Source organism: Oreochromis aureus, linkage group 23, assembly GCF_013358895.1.
Source record: "Oreochromis aureus strain Israel breed Guangdong linkage group 23, ZZ_aureus, whole genome shotgun sequence".
Lineage (NCBI taxonomy): Eukaryota > Metazoa > Chordata > Actinopteri > Cichliformes > Cichlidae > Oreochromis > Oreochromis aureus.
Genome location: NC_052963.1, coordinates 30,586,451 through 30,600,363, shown reverse-complemented (window position 1 = coordinate 30,600,363; position 13,913 = coordinate 30,586,451). Strand labels below are relative to the sequence as shown.

Here is a 13,913-nt window from a genome sequence, read left to right as displayed (position 1 = left end):
TGACAGGGACTAGAACGCGACTATTTTGCTTCCCATTCAACATTGGATCGGTGTCCAGTGTTTAGTGGGAAGCAAAATAAACATGCAGATCATGTCTATATTGGGCTTGTTGGTCCATGACCAATTCTGGATATCTATACGACGTCCAAACTAGGTTCCCAATTTGGATGTCCAACGAATGACCCAACTTGGATATCAATATGATGTTCAACATTTGAACTTTGGGTTGGGTAATTTCTTTTGACGTCATGTGGTTGTCTATGAATGGTGCAGGGAGTTTACATGGTTAATATATGTATTTTTTTTTAATTATAAATATCAACATTGCTTTTATACATATGAATATGGATTATTTATAAATAAACACAATTTATTATATGTTAGTTAATATCACATCGGAGTGATGTGTTTTATAAGTCATTTTTGGACGTCTACGTTTGACATTGAAAAGACGTTCACAATGACCGAATTTGGACTATAAATAACCCGTACACTGAGATCCTAGGGATATTAACACTAGGAGTTCAGCAGATGTTGAAAAAAAAGGACTGGTGATACTAAACAACCCCTTCAGTGGACCAAAACTGTACGTCCAAAAATGACTTATAAAACACATCATTCCGAAGTCACTTTGCGCAGTGGGTTCTCATCGTTGGTTCCCTGTTAAATGCAGAATCAAATTTAAAATCCATCTCATCACATAGAAGTTCTTGAAGAATCAGGTCCCAGCTTATATTAAAGACATCACAGAACCATATCACTCAAACAGACCACTTTGCTCTCAGACTGCTGGTTTATTTTCGGTAAACCAGTATTTATTTTTTTAACTCACTATGTGTTTCTACACCACTCTGAATGTAATCATTAGTTATTGTTAATCAATGGCTCTTTTCCCACAACGTTCCTTAGTGTTGTCTACCTTCACTCACCACCAGTGATGGGAATAACGGCGTTACTAACGGCATTACTTTTTTTTTCAGTAACGAGTAATCTAACTAATTACTATTCCTATCGTTACAATGCCGTTGCCATTACTAACAAAAAAAATGCGGTGCGGTTTCATTACTATTTTTCAACAAACAGACGGTTGAAGCTGTGTTCATCTTACCGCACCCTATATCAGTTACACGGACGTAGCTGTAAGTAATCTGGGCGCTACAGCTTTAAGCAGCTGCGCACGCTCCCGCGGGCAGCAATCACTTTCTGGTAGACGATCACTTTTTGGCACAACGCCTGGAGCTAGGGGGCGTTTTTCCTGAATAGTTTCATCACGTTTAGTGTCTAAGGACAGCGCTAGCAAGCACTCTCTGCTTATGACAAAAAATTAAAAAAAACAAACAAAAAACAGCCCATTCGTGTTGGTGGAAAAATGCCAACCAATCAAAAAATGATATGGCAACATGACATTTGGTTGTTTAGGAAGAGGGGGAAGTTTTAGGAGTGACGGCGAGAGAGAGAGAGAGAGAGAGAGAGAGAGAGAGAGAGCAAGAAATACAGCAGAAAAAGAGAGAGAGAGAGTTTTGAGATGTGAGAGATTTGTGATGTTTAGCGTGTTTGGAGTGTGTAGTTAATGTGTTGTCTTGTGTAGTTAGTGTGTAGCGTTGTGGATAGTTTTGTGTTGTGTGTCAGAACAATGAGGCAACTGCTGTCTGCAGGTATCAGGCTGTGATGTTCTCCTTTATAGTGGACAGAAATTATTTTTTGGAGTGGCACAAATAATTTGTGTGGCATCTTATTGAATGCAGAACAGCTGATTGTTCTGTAAATAGTTTGAAATGGTTATTTAAAAAAGGGTAAAAGGTAAATGGCTGCAAATAACTTTGTTTGCAAAACTTGTGCATAGGATTTTAAAATTGACAATTTATATTTGCATTGAAAGTTATGAAATATGATTCAATAAACATGTTTGTGGTTGTTACAGTAAAAAATATAACTTTCTACTCGGATTTCATGTTTTTTGTCTGATTTTCTATCAATTGTGTTAATACAGTATGTCAAAATGAAAACATAACTGTATATTCAGACATGTGAGGTTGTGCTGAAAAGAATGATACCAAACAAGGCAAAGTAAATAGTTTTTAAAGGTGAAATGTAGAGGGAAAATCAAAAGGAGTCAAAAATGGCCACTTATACCCTGGACCCCAGAGGGTTAAAACTTTTTTTTTTTTTAAAGTAACGCAATAGTTACTTTTCAAGTAATTAATTACTTTTAGAATCTTGTAACTCAGTTACTAACTCAGTTACTTTTTTGAAGAAGTAACTAGTAACTATAATTAATTACTTTTTCAAAGTAACTTGCCCAACACTGCTCACCACCTACTGGTCATGGCAGATGGCCGCCCCTCCCCGAGCGTGGTTCTGCTGAAGGTTTCTTCGTTTTTAAATGGAGTTTTTCCTTCTCACTTTCGCCACAGTGCTTACACAGGGGGTTCATCTGATTGTTGGGATTTGCTCTGTTTTCTTTGTATTATTTTAGGGTCTCTACCTTACAATATAAAATGCCTTGAGGTAACGTTTTTTGTGATTTGTTGCTATATAAATAAAACTGAAACTGAATTGAATTGATGCAGTGGGATTAGGACTGTGTATTAAAATCAAAACTCTGCATTCCTACAAACTGAGGCAGGAAATAGATTGAAAGTTAAGCTACTGTGCAATTACCCCAAAAGATAATAATAAATAATTTATGACACCCATTTTGTCAACATTTGATAGGTAGAAATTGCATTTTCCACAACAAAGTTTTGCTGTTCATAGTCTTAATCCATTTTACATTAACTGTAATAAACTCAGATATCATTTTATTATTAAGTTGAAAGATGGCAGATCATTGTCCCCATGTTGCTTTCCCAGCAATCAACGTTCTATACTAAGGAGACATTGCTAACAATTTACAGTTCTAAATAAAGAGTGACACACACACACACACACACACACTATATATGTGTGTGTGTGTGTGTGTGTGTGTGTGTTTGTGTGTGTGTGAATGTACTTCATTCACAAAAAATGACCCTTTGTAAACTCAGTGTACAGCAGTGTGGCACATCAAACAAGCAGAGTGTAACAGGGAAGGACGGTGTACAATAATCAAAATGCAATGCGCTGCAAGAAAGTGCCAATGACAAAAACAATTTTGCATTATGTCTGTGATGATAATAATAATTCCGTTCCAGACTGTGGTCTTTGAAAAAGCAATTTGCAGCTGTTGAACTAAAATGCATGTACAAGCCACTCAGAAATGAATGACTGGGATATTAAATAGACAAAAAAATAGAGCGGAGAAAGGCTCAAAAAGATTGCAACAGACTAAAAGTTGTCTTCTTCCGTTACTTATTCACTTCTGTGTTACCTAAAAGAAACATCAGGGTTCAAGAAGGAAGATGCAGAGAAGCAGACACAGTGTTTGGATGAACAACTTTAGTGCTAAAACACTGTTGCTGAATGTAAAACGATCTACAGGGATTTTAAATTTAATCTAGAAATACATTTTAAATGTCTCATGTGCGCACATATTCTCAACTTTAGTTTAAATATCACTTTATTCATTTTCATTTCCACTGAAAACTAATGCAATTAACTGGACACCATAAACTATAATTTAAGGCCTGCTGTAACTAAACTTCAAGTGTCACAATTTCCAAAGAGGTAAATAAATGAGTTAAGCTTATTTATAAAGCAGTTTTCAGAGACAAAGTCACAAAACACTGTACAATAAAATCACCAGCACAATATCAATAGAGAACTATGTTAAAGCAGAAAAAAAAGTCCACAAAAGACCTGATTAAACAGAAACATTTTTAACTGCTTTTTAAAAGCTAAGTGGAGCTGAAGTGGTGCCACAGTCTAAAAGGCTGAACCTCCCCTAGTCTTCAGTCTTAAACAAAGGAGAACTAATAGATTTTGAGCTCATGAGTGCAGACAGTGAGCAGTGTATTGAACAGGGAGTTGAGATATTAGTCTGGAACTTGTCTATTTTGTGCTGTCAATGCAAGTATGTGGATTTCAAAACAAATTCTAAAATCAACAGGAAGCCAGTGTAAAGAGAACAAAATGTGGGTAATGTGAGCTTGCTTGCTTGAGTATCTTAGGAAACTGGCTGCAACATTTTATATCACTTGGAGGTGTGAAAGAAAATTATTTACCTAAGCCATTAAACAATGTGCTACAATAATCTAGGCACAATGAAAAAAATGCATTTTTCTTTGCTCAGAGGAGACTACAGCTTGCAACTTAGAAATGTTCTTTAAATGGAAGAAACAGGAACATGAATTAGTGCGAATCAAAGTCCAAAGAGGAATCAAATATTAGACCGCGATTAAAAATACTGGTCTCCCCAGATGAGAAAAGGAAAAAATTACTTGACTGGCTCTCCAGTTGTTACCTTGTTTTAAACTCCAGGCCATGATTATAGCTTCTTCCAATATCCGTCAAGAATCAGTTACTAATTCGGGATAAACAGTCGACTAGGGTGGATAGCCTATCTGGCTTGTGAGACAAAGGATATGTACAGCTGAATATCATCAACATAGAAATGATAGGAAATGTCAGAAAAAGACAGAGCACTGCCTGGAATGATTACAAGAAGGCCTATGACTTGATGCTCCACACCTGGATCCTGGAATGCCTAGAACTATACAAGATCAGCAGGACCCTAAGAGTCTTCATCAGGAAATCAGTGGGGAAAACAACACTAGAGGCCAACTTCAAGCCAACAGCACAAGTCACCATCAAGTGCGGGATCTACCAGGGAGATGCTCTGTCCCCACCGACTACGGAACAGGGCAATCATCAGCCACCTCCTCTACATGGATGGCATCAAGCTGCATGCCAAGAGTGAACGAGACATCGATTCACTGATCCACACCACCATGATATACAGCAATGACATCGCAATGTCGTTCGGACTAGAGAAGTGTGGTCGGATGATAACGAAGAGAGGGAAGGTACTCACAACTGAGGGGATCGAACTGCCAGAAGGCAACATTGCAGACATTGCAAAGCTGGACTGAAAGACAGCACAGAGGCACTAATCATGGCAGCACAGGAACACGCTCTGAGCACAAGATCCATAGAGGCTGGGGTCTATCACACCAAGCAAAACCGCAGGTGCAGGCTGTGTAAAGATGCCCCTGAGACAATCCAGCACATAACAGCAGGATGCAAGACGCTAGCAGGCAGGGCATACATGGAACGCCATAACCAAGTGGCTGAAATAGTGTAGAGAAACAACTGTGCCTGATACAGACAGACAAAATAGTGGTGGCTAACCACCTGGTAATAGTAGTGGTAGACAAGTAGAGGAAGACAGCCGTAGTGATAGATGTAGCGATACCAAATGACAACGACGACAAGAAGCTGGAGAAATACCAAGGGCTGAGAAAAGGGTTCAAGAAGATGTGGAGGGTGAAAGTAACAGGGATCCCAGTGGTAATCAGAGCGCTTGGTGCTCTGTGCTCCCAAGCTAGGTGAGTGGCTCCTGCAGATCCCAGGAACAACATCCGTGATTTCTGTCCAGGGGAGTGCAGTCCTACGAACAGCTAAGATACTCCGCAGGACCCTCAAGCTCCCAGGCCTTTGATACAGGAATTTTATTAAATACACACACATATATCTATATATAGATATATATAGATATATGTGATCCATTCAAGGCCTTATGTTGTACAACAAAATTGTCTGTAATTGGTCCTTAATTTAGGAGCCATCTATTAAACAAAATAAATGTCAAGAAAGCTCTGGCTATGAACTGCAGCCGCTTCCCCTTTTTACAAACAATAGGTTTGTTGCAGAGTATTTTCTGCAGAATAGGCAAGGGGGAAAAAAAAACCCTGTTCGAAAAATGCATCACCCCACAGCATCTGACAAATATCACAGCCACAAGTAATGACAGTCGTCATTCTTCACCTAACACACATTTTCATATGCATTCCCCTACTTATATTTTGTCGCTGTGATATGAAACTGTGATGGAAGGGCCATGCTGTCAGCAGCATAAATGCCTTCTGAGACCGAGCAGCTTCTCCTCGTGATTATGCAGATTCATTGAGGCTGCCGCAGTCACACAATGCCTTTCCTGACAATACAAGAACTATGGTAATTCAAACATATTGCCGACAGCGTACTATTTCAAACATTATGCCAAGTGTGCCGTCGAGCCATCTTGGAAGGCCATAAAGTCACACACCCATTCTGGTGATTTATCATCAGCTTCCTTTCCGCTGGCTTTATGTGAGAAAACATATAAAACAGACATATAAATTAAGCCTCCCAGCTAATGTGGATGATGTTCATATTTACCATATACAGTGTGATTCCAAAGCAAGCCTATTGTTATCCATTTCTTTATGTTTGAAAACCTGACATGGTATTATAATTCAATTAAAGTATCAGCCATTGTTTTTCCAGCAGAAGCATACTCTATGAGCATGCATAAGACTACAATTTGTCACAGTGAATGCAAATTGTGTTCAAAATCCAACATTCTGGAAACACACAAAGGTCTATGGTATTTTAGATACATTTTATGGATGACTTAAATTATACGTTTTTATTGGTTTTGAAATGGCCTTTGTGTGAGATTTTAGAATTTTAGATTTTTTGGTAGGAGAGGAATGGACACAGAAAAATTTCTCCTGTGGGTAAGTCTTTATGATTGCTCCTTTGGGCCATAAAGATATACATTTTCATGGGTATTTTCTATTGTGTAAACTTGGTGTCTCAGACTCATATTTCATGTGCAAAAGTTTGGGCTGGATGTGGGTTGTGCGTTTGATCAATGTGAGAAGTCATAAACTGGGATGCATGAAGGGACAGGAGGACACCAGGAGGAGACCACTACACTTGAAGATAAATGTACGTGTATATCTACTAGCTCCAGTTTTTTATTAGTTTTTCATTTACATAATATGCCACCTGGTGTCATAAAATAATGTTCACCTGAGAATTTTTTGTGTATTTCATGACATGAAATATGCAAACTTTTCTTTGCAATCTGTGTGATATATTGTGCTATATGACCTGCCTTACTTCCAACTTCAAGACACTACTACAAGACAGAGTGCTCGTGTATGTGGCCCCTAAACTTAAATTGTCAGTTGTGATTTACATTAAATTGTCGATCACAATTACCTCAAAAGCATAAACAGTAATGTGCCAAAATCAAATGAACTGAATAATAACACCTACACAGTGTTTTTGATGATGCCTTATTTTCCAAGGCTACATGGAAGATACATAATAGCTTATATAGTCAATTGCATCCTCTCTTGTTCAATGGAGAGGTGCTTCCCAGCATTTTTCTCCCAAACAGTACAACCTATAGGGGGTGGCACCCTGGATTTGTCCACTGAAAATGAAGTCATCACGACATCATCTTTCATCATACATGGGGTCAAACTAGAGGGTTGTTTTGTCTGTGATTTTTTTTTCCTTGAAAGGGCATCCAATTCCGCATCCTGGTATGCTATACTAAATAGCACTTTTGTGGGTTTTTTTTATTTCACTAGAAGGGTGACATCTCAGATTCCCCAGCTGAGCCCATTACAACCGCAACTCATAAGGCACCACATTACATCTTTTTCATTTAAAGGGCATGTCATTTTTTCTTGCTTGGGGGGAGGCCTACAGGTCACCATCATGTTTTCTTCCAATGAAAGGGCACCCATGAGGGTACTTCATTCACATATAGAAGCACACTACAGAACTGTTAATGCTGATTTAACCATAACTAAGATAGTCACCACAGACATTTTGTGTGCTTTCATCATTGTGTAGATACATTAGAGGGCATTTTGTCATGTTTACTCTTCACTGGCGGCAACTTGCAAGGCATTTTCAGTGAATTCCTCTCTCTCGTTCTCTCTCTCATATATATATTCTTTTTCAGAAGAAATGCTCCATTTCACAAATGCTCCCATAGTTGTGTCTACAGCAGTTTTTCACCTTTTATTATGTGTTTTACATTAGAACAGCATCCTCTTTCTGTTATAGTTGTTCACATGCTTTTACGACAAATAGATTAATAAAACCAAATCTGTATGAACATGAAGCTTAGTGCATAATAGATTTCAAAGCACTGAGAAGATTAGGTCAGACAAAAACACCACAAACCAGGAATGTTAAGAGGATTATCTCAGAAACACCACGATACGAATATGTTCCTAAGAATATTTGTAGGATTTTTTTTTTTAACTGTACTGTCTACAACAACATTTCTGTATACTGGAGAACAGATTTTAACTCTTACCGTCACATGGAATCACAAGCATAGCAAATGACCAGAGATGGGCAGTAATGCATTACTGTAATCTGATTACTTTTTTCAAGTAACGGGTAATGTAAGGGATTACTATTGCAAAAAAGTAATTAGATTACTGTTACTTTCCCGTAAGCACGCTGTCTTACTGCGTTACTAAACCGTCGTGATTTTGTTTGTGAGAGTGTCTCATGATAATGACGTAAGTGCGTGCGACGCCCATGGCAGCAACAGACGTGTGTAGATCACCACGGATAATATGGAGTGTGGGAGAGAGTATGGCCGTGCAGCGTTTAAAGCGTGCTTGCATTAGAATTGACAAAAACATTAGCGTCCACTGTACACTCTGCGTGGGAAGAAAACTTCTTTCTACAGCGAAAAATTAAACTTCAAATCTGAGCAAGTACCTAGCACGCTGCCACGGGAATGTGAAATCATAAAGAAACCCCCAGATCCCCCCGCTGACATGACCACTGCGGCACCGGGCAAACCTCCACCTTCCCCACTCGTGCTAAATAGGTGAAAATAGATTTAAGAGCGACAGGACAGTGCCCCCGAATCTTCGATTTTATTCATCTTTTGCTGTGTTTTACTTGCATCTATTTGAAAGAGTGAGTGTAAACACAAAACATTATTTTATTTTATATGCTGGAATATGCAGAAAATAGGTTTAAATGTTAAGCAGTTTCTTCAAGTCAAAGACAGTTGCATATAATTGAATTTTTTCTAATTAAAAGATTAAAACTCATAAAACACTTTTTAGAAAGAGGCTTTCCATTTGATTCAATTTTGTATGATGGGTAATGCATAAAAAATAGAATTGGGCTGAAAGGTCTGTTGCTTTATTATGCATTCAGGTTGTGTATCATGTTTTTGAAAAGTAACTAAGTAACTAATTACTTTTGAAAATAAGTAATCAGTAAAGTAACAGGATTACTTTTTTGGAGAAGTAATCAGTAATTAGTAACTAATTAATTTTTTCAAGTAACTTGACCAGTACTGCAAATGACAATGTGTTTCACAGCACGTCAATATTTTTTCTGTCAGCATCTTCTAGCCAAGGTGTATGAATTCATGGTACTCGTAAAGAGGACTGAAAATCTCTTTGGTTAGCTCTACATTTTGACGTGCTAGCATACTGGAAATGAATACTGTGTATTCATGAAACACATACATACAAAAAAACCTGATGTAGCGATAGAATAGGAACAAACTAACACATAAACTTGCAATGACACTGAAATCTAGTTATGTTTGGCCCAGTCATGAGCTACATACATCTGCTTTTATACACCCTTCTGTTAATGTTGCAAACTTAATTCCTTTAGTAGATACAGGACTAGTCATAGCCCATTAAAATTATTTGTCCTTGTTTTCCTCTTTAGAACAAGGTTTCTGATTTGTATTGGTGTCTTCTTAGACCACTACATAACCGCCTGTTTGGATGTTGTGATTTGTCATGGTGTAGTCATTTTTGGTCTCAGATGCTTTGGATACAATGGATTCATTCTGTCCTATACTGCCCTTGTAGTATACACTCATGTAGCCTTAGCTGACTAAGGTATTATTCTTTTCATTTAGATTCAAAAAACATTTTGAACCTCAGTGTTTCTGTAGGCAATACAGAATAGTTACAGTGACTAAAGGCCTATTTAAAATGGGACACCCAGCAGCATGTATAATAAACCACTTCCCCACATAAAGCCCACACGGAGGGGTTGAAATCACACAACAGTAACTTGCAGAGTGTGCACATATACATGTAAGATCCTGTAATTCCAGTTATATACACACACACACACACACACACACACACACACACACACACACACACACACACACAATTGGAAAAGCAAAAAAATACACACACTGTTGACCATTTCTTTGAGAGAGGGAAGATGAACAATTTGCCACTGTGGTCTTTTTTTCAGTCTAACAATGTGCTATCCACTGGCGACCATTTGTTTTCAAATAGAGGCACCTGCCACAAGCCACCCACACTCCAACTGCAGACAAGACCAACATAAATCTGGAACAATACCCAATTAAAGCACAAGGTCCTCTCCATTTGTTTTGTATTCTTCTAGCCACCAAAGCACCACTTGTATCTCCCTTTCCACCTCTGTTTCTCATCCTCTTGACTTCTCGCAGTCCTTCGACCCCCTGTTGCCCCCTCTCCTGGTATAAATCCCCTACAAAACGAGTATCTAGTTTTATTATAATTGGTTCCCAAGCACCCATTCCAAAACTATCAGTGCAGCAGCATCTCAGTTTGGAAGACAGGTCCAAGCAAAGTAAGATAAGTAGCAGGTATTACAGCTGTTGCACAAACAAGATAAATGACATGTGTAGACCTGTTTGTAAATATTGGAAGGTGCAAAGAATACCTGGGGCAACTCAAACACACTTGAGATGATGAATGGTGTGATAGACTGTGCCAGAGACACAAATGCCAATGAATGGACAGGTATGAGGCAAGGTCAGAGGAGACGGGAAGGTAAACAAAAAGTATACACAGTGGAGAAATGATTTGGTTAGTTCAGTGGCACTCTGCAGAGTTGTAATGATGCATTTGGCTGTTTTGATTTGTTCATGTAACAAAGCATTGGCTGAGCCTGTCTGGGACCAAAAAGGCTTTGTATGCAACACTCACATGGCTAGATGAGCATATTGCCTAATAAAAAGTGTACATTTCTAGGAAAAACAAAAGCATTATTTACTTATTTTAACAGTTTCACTATACATTTATCTACTATGTCTACTAATGAAAACAACAGTGAAGCTTAACAGGAAAAGGGGAGACAGACAGGTGATGTTTAAAATCTTGATGTATAATGTGGCCTTGTTTACATCCATATTAATAATATTATTATTATTTTTTAACATCTGCAATGACCAAAAATGCAAAAAAGGATTTGTGACTGGGATTTCCTCAACTTTTGGAAAGCTGCTAACCAAAAGATGTTCTCTGACTCGATGGTAACGTTTCACTCCAACCGTTATTGGTGTTATACAGGGTTTTTTTAATAAACAATTCTTGACAAAGTTCCCCAAACCCAGCATATATAACAGCACATGTGCCTAGCACCCACTCAACAAGAGTTTTAGTTGACCATGAGTTTAGGAGAAGCCATTTCAAGTATTACATCAAACTCAAATTCAAACTTGTAAAATCAATATCCTATGATGTGATTTTCAGTTTTCTGTGCTCCACAATCTGGGCACCCGAAAGATTTGCTGGCACCAGCCTCCCCAGAGAGAGCGCAAGAGAGAGGGAGAGGGACGATAGAAATCCAAAGCAGAGCTAAAAGAGATTAAATACTGGACTCAAATACAAAGTACACAGATTAAAGTAAATAAAATCAACATTGCTCTGCATCTGCTTGAGGTGTATTTACAGTAGGCAACAGTTTTGTGCCATGTTCACCATTTCCATAAAGTAGTCTTTAGAGCTTGTTTTCTCATATAAAGTTTGTCAACATTTTAAAATAGAAGGTTTTTACACACATTGATTCAGTTCATTTGACTTTGCGGGCATTCATTTATGCACAACTGTCTTAAGGTCCTACCACAATCTCAATCAGGTTGAAGTCTAGACTGGGCCTTCTTTTTCTGATCAGACGAAGACAAATCTATGACCTGGTTTTCTACAGCATCATGCACCTCTTTCAGTCAGGTACAATAAGCAAAGCAGTGACAACTGAAAGTTATGGCCAAAGAAAAGAGTAACTTTGATCCTCCTGGGCTATGAGCTCAGTTTTATGTGAGCAGGTAATTAAATTATCCTCTAAGTGAGTGGTTAGATTGTTGTTTTCTTTCCAAAAAAATTTGCTTTTCAGGAGCTAGTCCAGCATCTGGACAGGTAATTATTGCAGGTATGGCTAACACCCCATAGATTAGAGTAGGCACATGGAGCAATATGTGTGCAAATAAATTATAGGTAGCGATATCTGAACTGAAAAAGTGCAGTTAAGTGAGAAATTGTCCTTGGGTGATGAAGAGAAAGCTTTTCTTCTTTCACATTATTTATAGCACCACCAGTGTCCTCTTGGTATTTACAGTATACACATTAAGAATGACGCCAGAGCAGATAGAATGCATGCATTGTGATTTTTTTTTATGTTAACGTGTTTCCTTAAAGAAGATCAAAGGTAAGTTACATTCTCTTTGTCTCTTTTAAGGCACTGACAGAGGTTGTCTGCAGCTTCATTACAGCCAAATGTGACAGGGCCCTTTCTACCTATTACTTTATTTTAGATTAGGGGATTAAAGGGACATTGCACTCGTATCCATTTGTGACCTCCTGTACCTGAACCTGATTGGTAATTGACAAGAAGATAAATCTTCCCTGTGGATGAATGACTTAACTCTAAAAAAAGATTATACTAAGCATCATAGCCTGAACAGACAAAGAGAGCATGTAGAGCAGAAGTAAGAGAAAGATTTTAATGAGGAAAATGAGAGGTTAGGGAGATGCAAAGCCTGCTGCCGATGAAAGAGAAGGTTAAGAGGTGATAGAATGAAAGTGAGCAAGGTGGGGAGAGGGTTGTAGTGCTTAAGGGACAATGAGAAAAAACAAAAAAAAAGGGAAGAGGTGGTGGTGGGGGTGGAGGAAGGAAATGAGATAGAGTAACGATGAGGTGTGTTTTTTCAAAAGGCAAAAGTTTTCCGAGTTTAAAAAGACGGTAGAAGTTGGGAAGAAATCTGCGAGGGCTGATCATATCTGCAAAACACCCCCAGGTTGGAATAAAGAGACAGTTTGGGAGGCTGAATCATTGAGCTGCTATACTTAATCAGCAGAGTGGCCAATGCAGATTGTATATGACTGTGAAGTGTGGGATGGGGTGAGAGGGAATATTTAGCTCATATTAGGAGTGCTATCCTCCCCCTTGCACACAAGCAACATTTCAAAGAACAGTCAAAGTCTTGCTTTTATTGTGACGTTTCACACGTTTTAACTTTTATGTTATTGATGCAAATGAAATAGTCATGGTATAGGTGAAAAAAAGGTATTTGCACACATGAAGGCTAAAGAGTTAGGGAAAAAATATCTGTCCCAAAAGGAAAAAGAACAACAGCAAAAAGTTCTATTTGTTCTACATATGCATTACCATGCATATGTCATACATAGAGTCATCATTGAGACCAAAAAGTAAAATATGTTCAAACTGTCAGCATAATGGAATCAGTCAGTGATTACATGAAAACAGTGAAACAAAGGACTATAACAGTAACCGTAAACATGCTAAAGTGACACTATTTTAACTGCACTCCATGCTCACACAAACTATTGGTAAGATGTGCATTTATTATGTTTACTGTACTTCATTTGAAGTTTAACATTCATAGTATTATGACATGGTTTTATTTAAGTGTATATCAGTGAAGTTCAGTACATTACTCAATATCATGGTTTGTAACACACACACACACACACACACACACATACGTGTTTTCGTGAAATATCAGGACCTATGACAAAAATGTGACAAATGGGAACGTGCCTTTCTGAAGGTCCTAGAGGCATGGGAATCACACAAAGTTTGACCCATGCTTCCAGGAACACGCCCATCTGTTGAGATTTTGGCTAGGGTGAAATTTTGGTCAAACCTGAATTTAATGCTACTTGTGAGGACACTGTCAGGTTTATGTGAGTTAT

General features: G+C 38.2%; 1 protein-coding gene across 1 annotated transcript in view; it reads right to left on the bottom strand.

Moving 5' to 3' along the window:
• The window catches only part of LOC120436365 (inactive N-acetylated-alpha-linked acidic dipeptidase-like protein 2), a 483,232-nt gene that overhangs the window by 139,086 nt on the left and 330,233 nt on the right, over positions 1-13,913 (bottom strand). The gene's annotated exons all lie outside the window — the stretch shown is intronic.